The following is a 21,226-nucleotide window of genomic DNA, read 5'->3' as shown; positions in this document are numbered from 1 at the left end:
TTGGAAGGTGTGGAACAAGCCTAGCCCTTATTAGCCATAGTAAGGGGTTTTGAGTCTCATGAGTAGGTGAGACCTTAGAAGCAGCATTGCAACTCATTGGTGGGTGGATTGGGTAAGGTCAGGGGATTCCTCAAGCAAAGGAAGACCTAGTGACCCTAGGGTGTGTAGAGAACACTAGGTGGTCCAAGGAAAGGATCCAAGAGCATAGACTAGGATAGCCTATCCCTAACCCCATCCCATCAGATTGGTATCAGAGAAAGTAAAAGACTTGTTGGACTGTGTATGTCTCTATATACTAGTGAATCAGTACAAGAGAGTAGAATGGTTACTAATGCAGAGCTAGCTAGAGAGGTGGAAGAGCAAGAGGAGAAAAATAGACTCCTTGAAGAAGCTATGAGTGAGATAAGGGATAAGCTGCAGGAAGTGGTGGATTAGAGGACACAAGGACCTTGGGATGAAGACACAAAGGGTAAAGGCAAGAACACTATAGACATAGATGACATTATACCTGAACCAAATCCCTTTCTCAATGAAGAACCATTTGTAAAGGCTATTAAGGCTTTGAACACCAAGGCTTTTAAAGGATTGCCACATTTCAGTGGAAGAATGGACATAGACACTGTTAAGGAGTGGATTGAGGGCATGGAAAACCACTTTGAGTGTGAAGGAGTGACAGAGGCTCAAAAGGTTCAAGTTGCCAAATCAAGATTAAGGGGAGCAACTTTGACATGGTGGAAGTACCTGCAAGAAGAAAGAGTTAGTATGGGGAAGCTACCTATTGCAAATTTGAAAGCTATGGTGGGTAAGATTAAAGAGAACTACTTACAAGAGGGTTATGAAGTCCAACTTCATAAGAAGAGATAGGGTTTGAAGTAAAAAGACCTTGATGTGACCTCCTATGCCGAAGAATTTCAAAAGCTATGTCTTAGATCCAAAGTCCAAGAAGATGAATCTATTAAGGTGGCTAGGTATCTAAGAGGCCTAAAGTGGAACATTCAAGAGGAGATAAGCCTATGGACTCCTACTACTATCCAAAAGTGTCATCAACTTGCTGCCAAGGTAGAAGAGAGGAACAAAAGGAAAGGAGACTCCAATAACAGGGGTAGAGGTAGAGGTAGAGATCAAATGAACCACTGAAGTGTTTATCAAAGAAAGTCAAATGAGCAGAGGAACCAAGGAGAAGCCAAGTTGACTGAACATGGTAGTGAAACCAATCTTAGAGGAGGCCATTCTAGAGGAAGAGGTGCACAAGGTGGTCCAAATAGGGGTAGATGTATCGGCAGAGGTAACTCCTACTTTTCAACTATGAAGTGTTACAATTATGGACAATTGGGACACCCAACATATAGATGCCCTGACAAGCCTACATCATCAAACAATGGAAAGAGGATTGCTTATGCACATGAAGACTCTTCAAGTAGAAAGACATTTGAGGTGGACCATATTGAATCCGAGATTGGAGAAAATCTGATGTTCAACAAGGTCTTGATAAGACAGTCAGAGAAGAATGAACCTAAGCATAAGAGAGCATAGTTTAGGGTGAGATGCAAGATTCTTGGTAAAGTGTGCAAGGTGATAGTTGATTCAAGGTCAACTGACAATATCATATTAGAAGAGGCAGTTAAGAAGCTTAAACTCATAAGGATACCCCACACTAACCCATACAAGGTGACATGGTTGAATCATGAGCAGAGTGTACTAGTCAATGAATAGACTTGGGTAGAGTTTTCTATTGGAGGATACAAGGATAAGATCCTTTGTGATGTGTTACCTATGGATGCATGTCACTTATTGCTAGGAAGACCCTGGAAATTTGATAGGAAGGTGATCTATGATGGAGAGGAGAACTCCATTTCCTTTAAGAAGGATAGCCATTCAAGTTTCAAGTCTTTGACAGAGAATGAAGAGGGAACTTCAAGAACACCTAGTGTCTTAATGGCTACTAGTAAAGAGTTTTTAAACTTTCTACATGAGGAGGAGATAGTGAAGTGTGCCATCTTTGTGAAGCTGAAGGAGGAAGAAGAGAAGTTGTAGGCAAAAGTACCTAAGGAGGTGAAACAAATGTTGCTAGAGTATAAGGATATAGTGAGTGATGGAGCACCTGCAACACTCCCAACAAGAAGGTCTATAAGTCATTAAATAGACTTTGTTCCTAGTGCATCCTTACCTAACAAGGCTGCATATAAGCTCACACCTAATCAGAACAAGGAGGTAGCAAGGCAAGTGCAAGAGTTATTGGAACAAGGACTAATTAAGAAGAGCATCAGCCCATGTGTAGTCCCGGTAGTGCTAGCATCCAAGAAGGGAGGTAAGTGGAGACTTTGGACTAACTCAAGAGCAATCAATAGGATCATCATAAGGTATAGGTTTCCTATTCCTAGAATAGAGTATTGAATGGACTGTTTAGGAGGGGCTATGTATTTTACCAAGCTAGACATTAAAAGTGGTTATCACCAGATAAGAATTAAGGAGGGTGGTGAGAGGAAGACTACTTTCAAGACCACAAAGGGATTGTATGAATGGCTTGTGATGCCATTTGGACTCACTAATGCTCCAAGAACCTTCATGAGTTTGATGAATGAGGTGTTGAAAGACTTTACAGGTAGATTTGTGGTGGTGTACCTAGATGACATTGTCATCTACAGAAGAACCAAAGAGGAGCACCTTGAGCATTTGAGGTTAGTCTTAGAGAGGTTGCATGAGGAGAAGCTATCCATTCACCTAGAAAAGTGTGACTTAGTGAAACAAGAGCTGTTCTACTTAGGATTTGTGGTGTCTAAGGGAACCTTGAAGATGAATCCAAGCAAAGTGGAGGCAATCTTTAATTGGCCTGCACCTAAAATAGGGACTAAAGTTAGAAGTTTCCATGGATTAGCTCAATTCTATAGGAAGTTTGTGAGGAATTTCAGTGGTATATGTGCACCAGTCCTTGACACCATAAAAGGAGATCTTAAAACTAAGTTTGAATGGACTGAGTAGGCTGACAAAGCATTTCAATTGTTGAAGCAAGAAGTAGCCACAAAACCTATCCTTCTCCTACCTATGTTTGATAAACTATTCACATTGGAGTGTGATGCAAGTGGAATTGTAGTAGGTGGTGTATTGAGTCAAGAGGTAAGACTTGTGGCATTTTTCAGTGAGAAGCTTAATGAAGCAAAGAAGAAGTACTTAGCCTATGACCTAGAGTTGTATGCATTAGTACAGTCTCTTAAGAAATGGAGGCATTACCTACTTCCAAATGAATTTATGGTGTTCATAGACAACCAAGCATTGAGTTACATTAACACTCAAGAGAAGCTTAGAAATAGACATCTAAAATGGATGGAATACCTCCAATCCTTCACCTTCACCATCAAGCATAAGAAGGGGCAACTTAACAAGGTGGCAGATGCATTGAGCAGGAAGTTGTTGACAGTTCAAGAACTACAGTTGCAGAGCATAGGAATAGAAGGTTTCAAGGACCTCTATGAAGGAGATGAAGACTTCTCATCAGCTTACAAGGTTTGCAAGGAGTTTGAGAACCATTTCCATGGTGAGTATGCAGATTACACTCTCCAAAATGGTCTCTTGTTCAAAGGTAATCAGCTGTGAGTACCAAGAGGATCCATGAGGGAGAACCTCATCCAGGAAAAACATAATGGCAGTTTAAGTGGACACTTTGGAGTCAACAAAACCTTGGATTTAGTATAGAGGTACTACTATTAGCCAAAGTTGCCAAGAGATGTGAAGAGGTATGTATAACAATGTGGTGTATGCCAAAGAGCAAAAGGAGCATCAAGCAATGTTGGACTCTATTAACTATTGTCAGTCCCTAATAGACCTTGGGAATGCATAAGCATGGACTTTGTGGTAGGACTTCCCAAGACAAAAAGTAGCTATGGACAACATCTATGTGGTAGTAGATAGATTTTCCAAGATGAGTCATTTCATTCCATGTAGGACTACACATGATGCTAGCTATGTTGCACATCTCTTCTTCAAAGAGATTGTTAGGATTCATGGACTCCCTTTAAGCATTGTTTCAGATAGGGACAACAAGTTTGTCGGTCATTTTTGGTAGACATTATGGAGGAGACTAGGAACTAACTTGTCATTTAGCTCAGCTTACCATCCACGAATAGATGATCAAACTGAAGTCATCAATAGGGTGTTAGGCAACTTGTTGAGGTGTTTAACTAAGGAGTATGGACATACATGGGACCTTATTATTCCTCAAGAAGAGTATGCATATAATGATAGTGTGAAAAAGACCACTGGTAGAAGTCCTTTTGAGGTTATCTATGGTAGACATCCAAGAGGAGTGTGTGAGTTAAGAGACCTTGGTACCTTGGAGATGAAGAGTGGGCAAGCAGAGGACTTCACTCAAACCATCAAGTAAGTCCAAGAGAAAGTTAAGAAGGCCATCCTTGAATCCACTCAAAAACTAAAAACCAAAGTGGATGAGAAAATGAGAGAAGTTCAGTTCAAGGTGGGTGACTATGTGATGGTCCATTTGAGAAAAGCTAGGATGCAAAGTGGTAAGCATACCAAACTGCAAATGAAGAGGGTAGGACCTTGTAAAATTCTAGAAAAATATGGTGAGAATGCCTATAAGGTTGATCTTCCTTTAGACTTAGGCATTTCACCAGTCTTCAATGTTGTTGATCTGGTCATATACAAGGGTGAGGTAGCAGGGCAAACTGAGAACCAAGCCAAGGTACTACAAGACTTGGATGTGAATACCTTACCTCAAGTGAAGAAGCCTATAGCAGAGGAGATTTTGGAGTCAAGGGTGAAGAAATCTACTAGACACCAGGTCTACATGGAGCACTTAGGGAAATGGGCAGATCAACTAGTATCTAAAGCTACATGGGTGGAGGAGAGCAAGTTCAAGACACTTGGCATAGACCCGGCTCTCATTTCTTCTTCTATTTCTTAGTTGTGTGCAGAGGGGGAGTATGGTGTAGGAGAACCCTTCCAAGCTCTCAATCCTTTTTGTTTTTTTGGTATTTTACTTCTTATGAAGCCATTGTATATAAAATAATGAGCCAAGTGCCCATAGGTCCTAGTTAGGGTCCTAGAGGAGATCTTAGCGGTCATCAGTCAAGATTGTGATTTTCTTGAAAATGGAGGGTATGTGTGTCTTTGTGGTGTTTAGGGGTCCTACATAACATGGTGGTGTCCTTAGGTTGGCCCAATGTGGGTTTAGGAGTCATGAAAAGCAACATTGTGAAAGTTGCTCAAAAGTTGCATGACAACTTTTAAAAGTTGTCAAGCAACTTCTCCACCAGGAGGTCTAAATCCTTATTTTGGTGTAGAAAACCCTAATATGGGAACATAGACCAAGGAAATGGTGGTATAAGTAATTGAAAACCCTAATTGGATGGGTTGGATGTCAGAGATTGTATGGCTCAATCAAATTGAATTGACTGTGACTGTTTTGTTGGTTACCAGTCAGTTTGAATGAAGCTAGCGAGAAAGTTAATGGATTGATTTGCATGCAACACTATGTGAAATGTCTTCTATGGTGTAAATAATTCCATTGTGAGTGATTAGATTAGGTTTTTATTTGTAGCTTGAGTGTGTTTGTAAATAGTTTGTAAATTGCAGTCTCACTGTCCAGTTTTAGACTGGTTTGAGAAAATGAAGTCTTAACTCCATTCCCCGATGTGGAATCATCATGAAACCATGGGGAATGAGAGTGAAGACCTTGTACTATAGTCCCATGCAAGCAGGGCCCTTGAAAATTTAGGGAGGCCAAACAAAGACCCACTCCTAGGTGAGACTGTACAGTGCCCAGCTAGGAGAGGTCAAAGTGCAGAGGTCTTGAAGAGAAAGGTTAGTCAGTGGAGAGTGCATCCTTTGGAGGAGATGCAGAGGAGTGAGTGAAGCATAATTGGTGTGAAGGAGGAGCCTCCACCAATCCAAAAAATGTGGCTAAAACTCAAAACACTCACTGTGACCCAGACAGACCCTAAAAACCTTCACAAAAACCCTTGAAAACCTTAAAATCCACCCAGGACAGTGTGCGAACACTTGGAGGCCTAAAACCTAGAAAATCCTTGAGTCCTTGCCAAATGAATGGCAATCCATTTTAGGAGTTTGGGTTGTTTGTGCATCATTTGTGAGAGGGAGCCCTAAAGGACCAGGTAGGAGGCCTAATTGGTCCTAATCCTTGTAGCCCTATTTGAAGGCAAAAACCCAAATTAGTGAAATCAGTAAGGGGTTAGAATATTGAAACCTCTTGGGGGCACATGAATGGGTGGAAACACCATGAAATAGACTTGATACAACCTTGCTAAGACCTTGGAAGACCCTAAAAACCTTCACAAAACCATTGAAAACCTTAAAATCCACCCAGGATAGTGTGACCTAGGCAGACCCTAAAAACCTTCACAAAAACCCTTGAAAACCTTAAAATCCACCCAAGACAGTGTACGGACACTTGGAGGCCTAAAACCTAGAAAATCCTTAAGTCCTTGCCAAATGAATGGTAGTCCATTTTCAGAGTTTGGGTTATTTATGCATCGTTTGTGAGAGGGAGCCCTAAAGGACTAGGTAGGAGGCCTAATTGGTCCTAATCCTTGTAGCCCTATTTGAAGGCAAAAACCCAAATTAGTGAAATCGGTAAGGGGTTAGAATCTTGAAACCTCTTAGGGGCACATGAATGAGTGGAAAGACCATGAAAGAGACCTGATACAACCTTGCTAAGACCTTGGAAGGTGTGGAACAAGCCAAGCCTTTATTAGCCATAATAAGGGGTTTTGAGTCTCATGAGTAGGTGAGACCTTAGAAGCAGCATTGCAACTCATTAGTGGATGGATTGGGCAAGGTCAGGGGATTCCTCAAGAAAAGGAAGTCCTAGAGACCCTAGGGTGGGTAGAGAACACTAGGTGATCCAAGGAAAGGATCCAAGAGCATAGACTAGGCTAGTCTATCCCTAACCCCATCCCATCAAGCAAGCACCTAGAGCATGGTATGAGTGCCTGCATTCCCATCTGGTGAAGATTGCATTTGAGAGAATAAGTGAATATAGAAATATCTACTTGAAGTCTGAAGGAGATCAGATCCTGATTTGTGAGGTATTTGTTGATGACATTATCTTTGGTGGAGATGACAAGATGAGTCATGAATTTGTAGATGAGATGAAGAAAGAGTTTGAGATGTCACTCATAGGGGAGATTAAGTTCTTCATTGGATTGCAGATATAGTATATGAAAGATGGAATCTTTATCACTTAGTCCAAGTATGTCAAAGAGGTGTTGAAGACCTTTGGCATGGAAGATAGCAAACCAGTTGGTACACTGATGGTGACCGATTGTAAACTATCCAAAGAGGATGACTCTGCACTGGTTGATGAGAAGGAATACCGATCAATGATTGTTAAGTTGCATTATGTAGTGCATAGTAGACTGGATATTGCACATGTAGTTGGCATTACTACAAGGTTCCAGAAAAGTCCAAGAGAATCCCACTTGGTTGCAGTCAAGCGGATTCTTAGGTATCTGAAAGGAACTATTAACTATTGGTTATGGTATCCATACAATAATGATTTTAACCTAAAAGTGTTCATAGATGTTGACTGGGCTAGTAATGTAGATGACTGGAAGAGCACAACTGGTGGTGCATTCTTCCTTGGTGGTACACTGGTCTCATGGATGAGTAAAAATTAGAGTTGTATCTCTCAGTCTACAGCAGAAGCAGAGTATGTTGCAGCTTTCATGAACTATACTCAGACAATTTGGATGAAGCATGTATTGAATGGCTTCAAAGTTCCTATATCTAAACTGGTAAGTATATTTTGTGACAATACTGGTGCAATTAATATCTCCAAGAATCTAGTTTTACATTCTAGAACCAAGCACTTTGAGCTTAAGTATCATTTCTTGAGGGAAAAGGTTTAGAACAAAGAGATTGCACTGGAGCATGTTTCCAGTAAGGAGCAGTTACCAAAAATATTCACCAAGCCTCTCCCAAAGACTACATTCATATACTTAAGAGGTGAATTAGGGGTACTGCCCCTTCCGGGGGTGAACTAAATGTATATGCTCCACATCAGTCATGTATTGCATAGTCAAATCTTTCTTTAGGATTGATGTGTAAAGGATGCTACTCCTCAGGGGCAGCAGCATAATGGAATAGGGAAACTTGTGCCTCCACTTTGGCATTGTTGTCAAAGGGGGAGAATATGTGAAGCAAAGAAGATATCTGCAGACATTGGGGGAGAATATGTGAAGCAAAGAGATATCTTTGTATATTGCCATCAATGCCAAAGGGGGAGATTGTTGGCATTATGTGAACCGGTATGTGGACATAATGATATTATATGTTGTCATTGATGTCAATATGTTGAAGAGGTGTGAACCGACATATGTGAGAACCGGTATAACACTGTGAACTGACATTTGTGCCAAAGTGAAGCGGTGTGCTTGTTCATGATGAACCAACATATAGTTATGGGAACCGAGATATGGAAGTATTGTATGACTACCAATTGGTAGTCTCAACTTCAGGGTTTCTGGTTGATGTGCTTCAAGCCTGTGTGGCTCAATCGGTGACATTGTGTGATGAGTTAGCATTGTAAAGAAGAACAGATCATGTTGCCATGTAAGCCTATGTGCATGAAGGATCTTGCATGAGGGAGATTTTTCCTATCTACCTCGGCAATGTGTGAAGTCTGTAAAATAGTGATAACATGTGATGGGTTATCAGACGCCATAAAATTGGTGGAAATGGACCATGGAGAATGTCTTGATTTTGGATCAAGATCTGGTGCATTTAATGCAATGTGCTCAATGGTCAGGATTGAACCGTTTGAATTCCTTAACTAAACAGGCTTAGGGTTTAGAGTTTATGCTACCGACCTATCTATTTTCCTATAAGGTTGATGTTGTGTCTCTTTCTAAGGTTGTTGGCAATAGTTGTGTGTGTGTATCCAAGAGAAGGGATACATGATTCTTGCCAGACCAAAAGGAGAGAAGTGATACCTATAGAGTGTAAGTGAAGAAGGTGAAGAGGAGCTTAAGTGGATCTACATTGGCATTGAGTGCTATTACCAGATCATTGTAATACCTATTGATCTCTAACCACCTCAACAGTTGGAAAATCCCTTAACATGGTAGCCTTAACCGGCTTGCTAAAAATCCTTTAATAGGGTAATTCAAAGCTACTCAGTTTAGAATCCTTTAGCTATTGAATTCTTGAAATCCTCTAACAAGGTAACCTTTAACAGGGTTTAACCCTTAACTAGGTATTGTAGCCATCCCTTAACCGGGTGATCTCTAACAGGATCGGTTCCTAGCAGAACCTATTGTAATGTCTCTAATAGGACAATGCTTCTAATAGAGCGGACTTCTAAAGAGTTCAAAAATAGCTTGTGGGTATTCATCCCCACTGTGGTTTTTCCTAGTTGGGTTTCCACGTGAAAAATATGTTTCATGTGTGATGCTTTTATCTTGTGACACTTTTCTATTGTCTGTCAAGCATATGATGGTTCTATGTTTTATGCCTATGAATAAAACATGTTGAACTCGCTGTTATTATGATTTGATGATAGATTACCTATTTATGCATAAGGGTGAAATGGTAGTATAGTCTTGAGTTGAGTGGAAAGCTAAGTTTATTGGTTATAGCTTGTCTCAGACATTCTTAGCTTTACCAATTGCACTCTATTTCAAACTAGTGTCACTGTTTACCAGTCATTTGGAGTGTCTACTATCAAACTGGTTTTGCACTGCATTTTTTGTCTGTACTGATTCAGCCCCCCCTCAATACCAGTTTGGTATTATTCATTCATCATTGAGTTATCATACCAGTACTCAGTGGTTCATACAGTCCTCTTAGGAGTTGGACCATCTCAACCATTGTGTGCCTGATCATATTAGCTTGAAACCAGTGCGCGTCATATTAGCTTCAAACCTATGCCCCCTATTGGTAGCTGATGGGGATATAATATCATTCATTGTACATATCAATGAGGTTTTCTTTATGTATAGATAATAATATTTTGTTTTAAAAGAAATAAATATTCATCGAAATTATGACAGAGACTAAGCTTTCCACCGATGAAGGAATCGTTGGACCAACAACGTTTTCATCGGTGCAAAGTTTTTGGAGTCGTTGAAATTTTGACTCAAAATACATAAACATCCGATGATACTTCCTTGTTAGATGATCATCGATGCATATTAATGGACTAATGACACAACCGTCAGACAAAAAGCATCCCGTTGGTGTAAAGTTTCAGACTTCCATCAAGTTTTTGATGCTATCTAAACAAACATCTGACGGGGATGCTATATGTCCGATGACTTTTTTGACTGGAAGAGTGATCATGCCCATCATCAGCAGAGTCCATGGGATTATCGTATTTCCAATGGTCAGAGGCATCATCGACAAGTTCGACGATGAGTTTTTGATGGCTACTTTTGTCAGCACTCTGACAAAAAATAGTCGCATTTCTGACAATCAGCCATTGGAAATTGTCACCAAATGTACTAGTGCCCCTTTTCATAGCACTTAATAATAATTTTTTTTAATATAATTACAATACATGTCTGAGTTTTTATCTTCCAATTCACTTAAGGTTCCTAGTGACAAGACACGTTGGTCGCCTCACACATCACATATGATGTCTTCCCCTAACATTCAATTTACTATCCATATACAAAAGAAGTACTTGACACAATCCCAACATTCAAAGAATATCCTTCAAAGCCTTCATAAAGAATACAAACCCTTGAAATACCAAGAACAAGTCCCTTAAAAACCCTAGAAGATCATTTAAAAGGGAAACAAATAATTTTGATTATGTTTGAAATGCACATAAGATGAAGCTAAGTGATTTCTCACCTATAAACTAATTTCCTCTTCCTGCGAATATCCTCTCCTACCTGTGAATGAACTCCTCATTCACCACTGTTTGTGAATATGATCATCTCCTACTTTGCCTTGCGAGAATGAAATTTTTTGAAGTATTTTTCTTTTCCTCGTGGGAATGAAGTTTTTCGAAGTCTTTTGCTTTGCAAAGTAATTTGGAATTCAAATTGACCTATGTGATATTATAATTATATGTAAATGCGACATTTCAATTACATAATTAAATGGGATATTATAATTATATGTAAAAATTAAAATTGACCTATGGGATATTAAACATTTTTATATGAAATTATAAGTAAACATTTCCAAGGTATGGGATATTATTTACAAAGAAAGCACCCCTTGTCCCTTATCCTATAGTATAATATTTACAAAGAAAGTGCCCCTTGTCCCTTATACCACTGGGTGTTTTAATGTGATTTTGAACCTCGCGGGATAAGGAAATGATAGTTTCCAAAGAGTGGATCTTATCCTATGACACATTTTCATCAATGATTTAGCACTGCAGGATAAGAAGGAAAGAATTACAAAGGAATCCTTATCCCACGACAACTACAAGGTGAGAAAAGAAGCAACGCGAGATAAGGAGTGGTTAAAAGAAATAAGAAATAGAGGCCAATCCGCAATGATCTAGGAGTACTGTGAGAGGCATGCAAGATAAGGGTTGTCTTTGGCACAAAGAGGAAATCGTATCCCATAGGGTCTCCAAGTTACCATAATAGCATTATAGGGCAATACAGGACAAGTCAATAGAGAAGGATGCTATGCATTTCTTATCCCACGTGTTCCTGTGGGGATAAGAAAAGAGTTGCGAGATAAGAAAAAAGTCGCAGGATAAGAGTTATAAGCTAGAAATAAGGGAAAGCTTATCTCGTGCATTCCCATGGGGATAAAAGGAGTACTGCGGAATAAGACAAAGTTAGTTCAACACCTTATCCTATAGATGGTAGGAACATAAAGGAAAAGATCTTGCAGGTGGAAGGCTAGGAGAAATGTGGGATATGGATTCCAATGTAAAACACATAAAATCTTATCCCGCAAGGATAGAAAAAGGAGTAAATGACATTGCAGGATAAATATTCCTAAGTATTGCTAAAAACCCTAGGTCTTAAGTCCTTTATCTCCTAGGAAGGCCCCACACATGACCACTTAATCAATGAAGTTTTCCACATGTTCTAAATAATCACTTAAGTTCCATCCTCAAGTGACTCAATTGTGCGGGATAAGATTTACTTAGGAAGCACCCCTTGTTTCTTATCTCGCAGCTGGTTTTAATTAGAATCTCAATCTTTTGGGATAAGGAAATGGTATTATTTAAAGAGTGCATCTTATCTCTTGACACATTTGTATTAATAATCTGGCACCTCGGGATAAGAAGAAGGAAAAAATTGATGGTATGATGAAAGAATAAGTATCCAGTAGAATAATGAGAGGGGGGGGTGAGTCAGTATATTGAAAAACTGATACAATGTTCCCAAGCTCAAACTCAGTGAAACGAAGTAAACATATCTCAGTCAAGATCAATATTCTTAGGAATACTTGACATTAACCAGTTGAACTATTACAACAACTTTTAATAGCAAACACCTTCAATCTTGTAAACATCAACAATGCTTAATCTTAACTCAACATATTCATCTCTCAATGCTTCTACTTAACATGCCTTATCAGAAATTAACCAAACCAACAAATAAGATCACAACCACAAAAGCATTCACCACTTGACACAAATGTTTATATGTGGAAAACCCAAATAGGTAAAAACCGCGATGAGATGAGACTCACAAGGATAGCTATCTGAACTCTTTCAAATTTTGCCCTGTTAGGATCCAAAGCCTATTAGAGCTTTACAATAAGTCTTGTTAAGAACTAATTATGGTTAGGAATCACCTGATTAAGGGATTTACAAATATGCCTTGTTAGAAGCACAATACCCTGTAAGGAGTAACCTCATTGGATGATTTAAGAATCCAAGCTAATGGACCACCTTGATAGAGGATTTAATGAGTAACCAAGCTTGTTAGAGCTTACTAGATTAAGGGATTTTACTTCTGCTGTAATTGTTAGAAAACATCAGGTTTTCTTGATTTGTCTGAGTAGCACTACATTTGCTTGATCAAATCCTTTTAAGCTTCAATCTGCCTTCACTCAAAAATGCAGATCCATTCACTGGTTAGAAAACCACACACTCAATAGGTTTTCTACTAATCTTTCCAACAACCTTTACAAACAACTTCATCGACCTTAAATATAAATCAATTAGGTCCGTAACACAACAAAAACCTAATTCTCATCATTGAGATTACAAACAAGTCGGTTCAATCTTGACCATTAGAAATCATGACAATCTCTTCACATTCTTCAAGACAATTCCAATTGCTCCATGATCACTGCTCCATTGGAGTTTGTAACTCATCACACGTTGTACATTAAATGCAATCCACTTTTCTCCTTCCCTAGACAATAAGAAAATGTGCCAGGCTAATTTGAATTTATCCACATACAATGATCACACGTGTCTCCATCATTACCACTCATAAGATAATAAACCAACAAACTTGATCAGTTAGGGTTTAACAGCTGATAGGGTTTATCGGTTACATTACATAGAAAGGTTTGACCCTTTACACTGGTTCACCGGTTCAACTCATAAACTTTACATATTGGTTACAACATCATCTATAACTCTCTTCTTACTAGTTACTAGCCAATATCAAAGACAACAATATTAGCAATAACATGAATACCTTTCATCGGTTCAATTGACATCAATGATAACATATCATTAATGCAATCTCTATGCAAAATGCCAATAAACTTAAAATGCCAACAATCTCCCCCTTTGGTATTGATTGCAATACAAATATCAACACCTCTTATTGTTGCTGAGATTGGTGAATAGGAATCCTGGTTTACATTACCAAGTATTCACCTTGCCCTGTGTGTCTTCATCTTGTCATTGGTGAGTAGGAATCCTAGTTTACATTACCAAGTATTCACCTTATCAGACACATAATTCTTTTCCTTAATTACATAATTCTTCGCCCCCTTTGACATCAATGCCAAAGTGAAAGTAAAACATGTAATTCCACTCTCACTATGCATCAACATCATTCTACAACTTCGTGTTCCCTCTATGGAATACATCCACTCCTTCATCAATCTATATAAGATTATACAAGTAGTTCAGGGATTGATGCAATCAACATCATGTTCAATTGACTTCAAAAAGAGGGACAACCCCCAATTGACTTCTAAGATACTCAAAAGTGGTTTTAGGTAGAGGTTTGGTAAAGATATCTGCAAGCTACTCCTTGATAGAAGCATGCTCCAAAAATAATATCTTTACTTTGAACTTTTTCCCTCAAGAAGTGATATCTCAATTCAATGTGCTTAGTCCTTGCGTGCAAAACAAGATTTTTAGATATGTTTATTGCACTTGTATTGTCACACAAAATATTTATAGGTTCTAAGATTTTCATCTTCAAACCTTCCAAAATGTGCCTTAGCCATATAGCTTGTGTGCAAGTCCTATAAGTTGCTACATATTTAGCTTCAACAGTAGATTGTGAAGTGCAACTTTTCTTTTTACTACTCTATGAGACTAGCCTTCCTCCTAGAAAGAAAGCTCCACCAATAGTACTCTTCCAGTCATCAATATTTCCTGCCCAATCAACATCTATGTATTCTTGCAAGTCAAAATCTCCACCATATGGATACCATAATCCATAATCAACAATACCTTTTAGATATCTAAAGATTCTCTTAGTTGCCATCAGATGTGCCTCCTTTGGATTCTTTTGAAATCTAGCCACAATACCAACTACATGGGCAATATCCAATCAATTGTGAACAACATAGTGTAGTTTGCCAATCATTGACCTGAATTCCTTTTCATCTAGAGACTTAGATGCATCTTTCTTGGACAATTTACAAGTTGTAACCATTGGGGTTCCAACTAGTTTACAGTCACTCATACCGAATGTCTTCAAAACTCCTTCACATGCTTGGATTGAGTAATGAAAATACCATTCTTCATCTACTATATCTGTAAGCCTATGAAATTTTTTATTTCCCCTACTAATGACATCTCAAATTCATTCTTCATTTCATCTACAAAACAATTACTCATGTCATCATTTCCTCCAAATATAATGTCATCTACAAATACTTCACTAACCAGTTTATCATCTCCTTCAAACTTGAGATAAATGTTGTTGTCACCACTGGTTCTAGCAAAGCATATCTTCATCAGATGAGTATGAAGTCATTCATACCATGCTTTGGGTGCTTGCTTTATTCCATACAAAGCTTTATGCAATTTGTATACCATGTCTTCCTTATCTGTCAATGCATAACCATGAGACTGCTCTATATAAACCTCTTCTTCTAGTATCCCATTCAAGAATGTAGACTTGACATCCATCTGGTATACTTTGAACTTCTTATGATATGAAAATGCAAGTAGTGTCCAGACACCTTCCAGTCTTGCTACTGGTGCAAAAGTTTCTCCATAGTCTTCTCCTTCTTGTTGTGCATAACCTTTGCATACTAATCTTCCCTTACTATGAACTACAACATCATCTTCATTTAACTTGTTTATGAATACCTATTTAGTACCTATAACATTCTTGTTTATCAATCGGGGTACTAGGGTCCAAGTGTTATTCTTCTCAATTTGTTCCAACTCCTCCTCCATAGCTTTCACCCAATGATCATCACCAAATGCCTCCTTAGCATTTATGGGTTCAAAGGTGGATATCATGCAAGAGTTCTATCTTATTCTCCTTCTAGTTAGTACTCCAACATCCTTATCCCCAATTATCTGTTCAGGATTGTGATATAGTCTGACATACCTAGGAATAGCATGATCTTTCTCTTCAGGTTCAGCTTCTTCATTGTCATCTTCCTCTAAATTTATTTGTTCCAATTGAACAAGTACATCAGGATTTTCTTTTCCAATTTATGATTTAACAGTTTTAGGTTCTAAAAGAAAAATGCAAGGATCTTCATCCTTCTTCTCAGAACTGGTTCCTTATGATATTTTAGGACATTCATCTACATGAACATCAACACTCTCAACAATTTTTTGTGTCCGGTTGTTGAAGCATTTATAGCCCTTACTCTTGGTGGAATAGCCAAGAAATATGCCTTCATCACTCTTAGATTCAAACTTGCTTATGTAGTCACCTCTTTTAATTAAACATTTGCTACCAAATATTTTGAAATATCTAACATCAGGTGATCTCCCATACTAGTACTCATATGGGGTTTTGTCCTTACCTATTTTTACCAGAACTTGGTTCATTGTGTAGACACCTATACTTACAACTTATTTCCAATAGGTTTTTGATACACCTCCTTATATCAACATAGTTCTAGCATCTTCAACCACTAGCTAATTGTTTATTTTTGATATACCATTCTGCTATGGCGTCCTTGGTACATAAAGCTACCGCTTGATACCATTATCATCACAATATTTAGTGAGCTTTGTAGAAGTGAATTCACCACCTTGATCTATTCTTAGACATTTACCTTTCTACTACTCTCTTTCTCAACTAAGACTCTGAATGCCTTGAATTTTCCAAAAGCTTCATTATTATCCTTCAAGAATGTGACCCACATCATCCTTGAACAATCATTAGTGAAGATCATGAAGTAGCTATCACCTTGAATACTTCTTGTTCTTATTGGTCCACATAAGTCTGTATGAACCAAATCTAACAAGTTCTCTACTAAGAAGGACTTTCTTTTGAAAGTTGAAGAAGTCATCTTTCCTAGTTGACATTCTTTACAAAGATTATTAACCGGTTTGTCTAGCTGAGGTAGACCTCTTACTGTCTTAGACTTGCTTACTTTAATAATATTGTCAAAATTTATATGACAAAATCTCCTATGCCAAAGTTAGCTATCATCTATTTTTGCAATCAAACATTTGCTAACTTTAGGATTGAGATGAAATAGATTACCTCTAGTTTGTTTCTCGGTTGTAGTTAATTCACCTTTGTTGTTGAAGATTTTGCATATAACATTTCTAAACTCTAGTGGGTAACCTCTGTCATTAAGTTGTGCCACACTTAACAAATTGTGCTTTAGGCCTTCAACCCAATAGACAACATTAGCCTATAACTCCCTTACCTTTTACCATACAGGGTGAGTCATTGCCAAATCTGACAACACCACCATCAAATTCCTTTAGGAAAAGAAATTTTCTCTGATCACTGGTCATGTGATGTGAACAACCACTATCAATGATCAAATCATCAAAGTTATCCACTCTAGATATTAGTGCCTTTTGATCTAATACTTCTTCCTTAATTTCTATAAACAAAATATCTTCACTAACATCATCATCAGATTCATCATCAATAATACCACTGTCAATAGCTACAAGACAATCTCTCTTGCTATTACCCTTGTACTTCTTACATTTGTCTCTCTTCTAATCATTTTCACCATTAGGGCAATTTTCTGCTATATGGCCAATCTTGTTGCATGAAAAACATTTTAAAGGTATCCTACCTCTATATTTACCAGTGCCTCTAGGTAGTCATTTTGCCAACAATGCTTCAAGTTCCACTAAGTTGTCTTCATCATCAGCATCTCTGCTAGATCTAGATTCATAGCTATTGCCGGTATCTCTACTTCTTCTCATAGATGGGCTAGAGACAGAAGCCCTGAATGCAGATTTTGATTTCTGTACACTACCATCATAGCCATTTAGTTAAAAAGCAGTAAGTTTTCCAATAATAGAGCCAAGAGTTACCTTTTTCTTGTCAATGGATTTTAGCTCCTAAATAGCTGCAACTCAAATAGCATAGACTGGTACCAGGGTTCTCAGTACCTAACTAATTATTGTGGCATCTTCCACTTTCCCTCTTGCGCTCTTTATCTCTCCAACTATCTCTTTGATCCTTTGACCATACTGTTGGATGTTCTCACCTTCAGACATTCTCATGTCGTCAAACTTGCCTCTTAAACTCTATTCTTTAGCAATATTGACATGCTCATCACTGTTATAGATATCTTCAAGTTTCTTCAATACTTCATATGCAATTTCAAGACCATGAACACCTACATATTCAACATCAGATAGGGAACTAATAATATCTTCTAATGCCTGGTGATTTTCTTGTTGTTCTTTCTTCTAATCATCAGTTAGGGGTCGAGTAGGTGTAGTATACTTATGTTCTATATGATCCAAATGCTGACTACCAAGACCCTTAATGTAAATCTACATTTTGTCACTCCATATTCTATAGTTATCTTTGTTAAACTTCAGACCTTCTTTCTTCATCATGATCTACAAGATCTTTTCCTCAAGATATTAGGATTTTAGATTAAGAGGACCTAGATTGCTCTAATACCAATTGATGGTATGATGAAAGAATAAGTATCTGGTAGAATATTGAGAGGAAGGGGGGGTTGAATCAGTATATTGAAAAATTGATACAAATATCCCAAGCTCAAACTTGGTCAAACAAAGTAAACATATCTCAGTCAAGATCAATATTCTTAGGAATACTTGACACTAACTGGTTTAACTGTTATGACAACTTTTAACAGTAAAAACCTTCAATCTTGTAAACATCAACAATGCTTAATCTTAATTCAACATATTCATCTCTCAGTTCTTCTATTTAACATGCCTTATCATAAATTAACCAAACCAACAAATAAGATCACAACCACACAAGCATTCACCACTTGACATAAATGTTTATACATGGAAAATCCAAATACGTAAAAACCACAGTGAGATGGGAATCAAAAGGATAGCTACCTAAACTCTTTCAAAGTTCACCCTATTAGGAGCCAAAGCCTATTAGAGCTTTATAATAAGTCTTGTTAAGAACTAATTCTAGTTAGGAATCACCCAAATACGTAAAAACCACAGTGAGATGGAAAATCCAAATATGTAAAAACCATGGTGAGATGGGAATCACGAGGATAGCTACCTGAACTCTTTCGAAGTTCACCCTGTTAGGAGCCAAAGCCTATTAGAGCTTTACAATAAGTCTTGTTAAGAACTAATTCCAGTTAGGAATCACCCAATTAAGGGGTTTACAAATAAGCCTTGTTAGAAGCACAATACCCTATTAGGAGTAACCTCACTGGAGGATTTAAGAATCCAAGCTAATGGACCACCTTGTTAGAGGATTTAATGAGAAACCAAGCTTGTTAGAGCTTACCCAGTTATGGGATTTTACTTCTTCTATAATTGTTAGAAAACAACAGGTTTTCTTGATCTGTCTGAGTAGCACTACATTCTCTTGATCAGATCCTTCTAAGCTTCAATTTACCTTCACTCAAAAATGCAGATCCATTCACTGGTTGGAAAACCACACACTCAACTATTTTTCTACCAATCTTTCCAACAACCTTTACAAACAACTTCATGGAACTTAAATACAAATCAATTAGGTCAGTACACTAGTACATTCAGGTCAAAATTTCAATGGCAAATCGTCGGAATTCCAATGAAATTTTGTTGCACTACCGACCAAAAAAGCCGTCGAAAACTTTGTGTTGGAAGTTCTGACTATCCTTGTGATTGTCACAATTCTGACATCACCTCCAACCTTTCCAATGGCTGCCATGGATGCTCATACCTTGAAAGAATATCATCATGAAATCATCCTACTGTCGGAATTCCGACACCAAAGGGTAAAATTCCGATAGAGGAGTGCCGTCAGATGCACAACATCCTCGTCGAAACTCTCCTAGAGGTTGTCATAAGCACAACATCCTCATTGGAACTCTCCTGGAGGCTGTTGTAATTATGATGGCCTCTAGAAGAGTTTTGACGAGGATGTTGTGCATCCGACGGCACTCCTTTGTTGGAATTTTACCCTTTAGTGTTAGAATTCCGACGGTAGGCCGATTTTTTGGAAAAAATTTTTTATAGAAAAAGATTGACATTGGTATCTCTCTTCTATCTCTCTTCTCTATCCCTCTATACTATCTCTCTTCTCTCTCCCCTCTCTAGGTCTCTTTCTCCATCCGTCTCTTCTTCTCTCCCTCTCTACTTCTCTTTCTCTACCCTCTCCAAGTCACTATCTCTTCCTCTCACCCTCTCTCTCTCTCTCTCTCTCACCTCTATAGATCTCACCTTCCATTCCTCCATCATTACCCATATTGTCAAGTTGTAAGATATTTCCCAGAGTACTTAGTTTCAAGGGTTGATTTGCTTAAGTGTTGGAGTCAGAGTTAGATGAGACCTCCATGATTAAGTTGTATTAAGTGATCAAGTCACTAAGATCTCAATTGTAAACATGACTAGGTTCTAGGGTTTTATGGTAGCATAGGTCAAGATTGAGGTATGGTGGTCAAGAATTACCTTCCAATGACAAAAGACATCCAGATGATGAAGAATGAAGGTGATGAACTCATAGAAGTTTGGAGGAGATAATTTGACTAAGTTAAAATTTTGTTTAAGTCATGGTCATGATACTAGCTTGCTCATCAAGAGCAATTTGTGCAAATGAACCCTAGAAATGTTCCCATGCTATAGAAGCAATAAGTCCAATAAAACCTAAGGCAATGCTAGTAAGGGGTCAAAATTAAAGAATTAGGGTACAAAAAACAAAATTTGGCTAAGTTGAGATGTTGCTCAACGATGACCTAAATCATGGAGCGTAAATCAATAATGAAACATGAGAATGGATAGGTCTTGACCCAAGCAACGTAAGTCCCCCTTGTGATTCTAGAAGATATCACATCACAATCATTGAGTCTATTTGCAATATAAAGTCAAGACCTGACTATTGGAATCTTGGAGTCATCCCATTTGATCACGTAGTTTAGCACTTGGGAGGATTTTGTTCAAGAGAGGATAGAATACTTAGTATTTTATTTTGTGTTGCATAGTGCATAAAACACACATCAATAGAAACCATTGAAAGGTTTGGTTAAAGCCTTCGAATCACAATCTCTACGAGAAGCTATCAAGAGTGCCCAAAATTTGGAAACTTTAGTATCCAAGAACATAATTCATAAGGCACCACATTTAGAGCAACCAAAGAAGCCTATCAATGTAATATTTTATTTACCTTGGATATGTTTTATCCTAAGTGTGATATTCCACTATTAAAAAGCTTAATTAGGTAATATTTTTACTTAGGTAGAATAAGATAATGAGTTGCACATTCTCCTTCTTTGATTGAGATTCTACTTTTTCCTTGTCACAAATTTGGAAACTTGGATAAGCAATTTCTTTTTTGTTTTCTACCTCTTCATGATCCTCATGGATTTGGAATCTTGGAAGCTATATATTGTAGGTTTTTCCTCAATTAACATATCAAATGAAACTATTGTGAGATTTCATATCTTAACATACCAAGGGCTTAAGTTTGGGGATGAC

This window comes from Cryptomeria japonica, chromosome 10 (assembly GCF_030272615.1).
Source record: "Cryptomeria japonica chromosome 10, Sugi_1.0, whole genome shotgun sequence".
Lineage (NCBI taxonomy): Eukaryota > Viridiplantae > Streptophyta > Pinopsida > Cupressales > Cupressaceae > Cryptomeria > Cryptomeria japonica.
Note: the sequence above shows the minus strand (reverse complement) of the source record.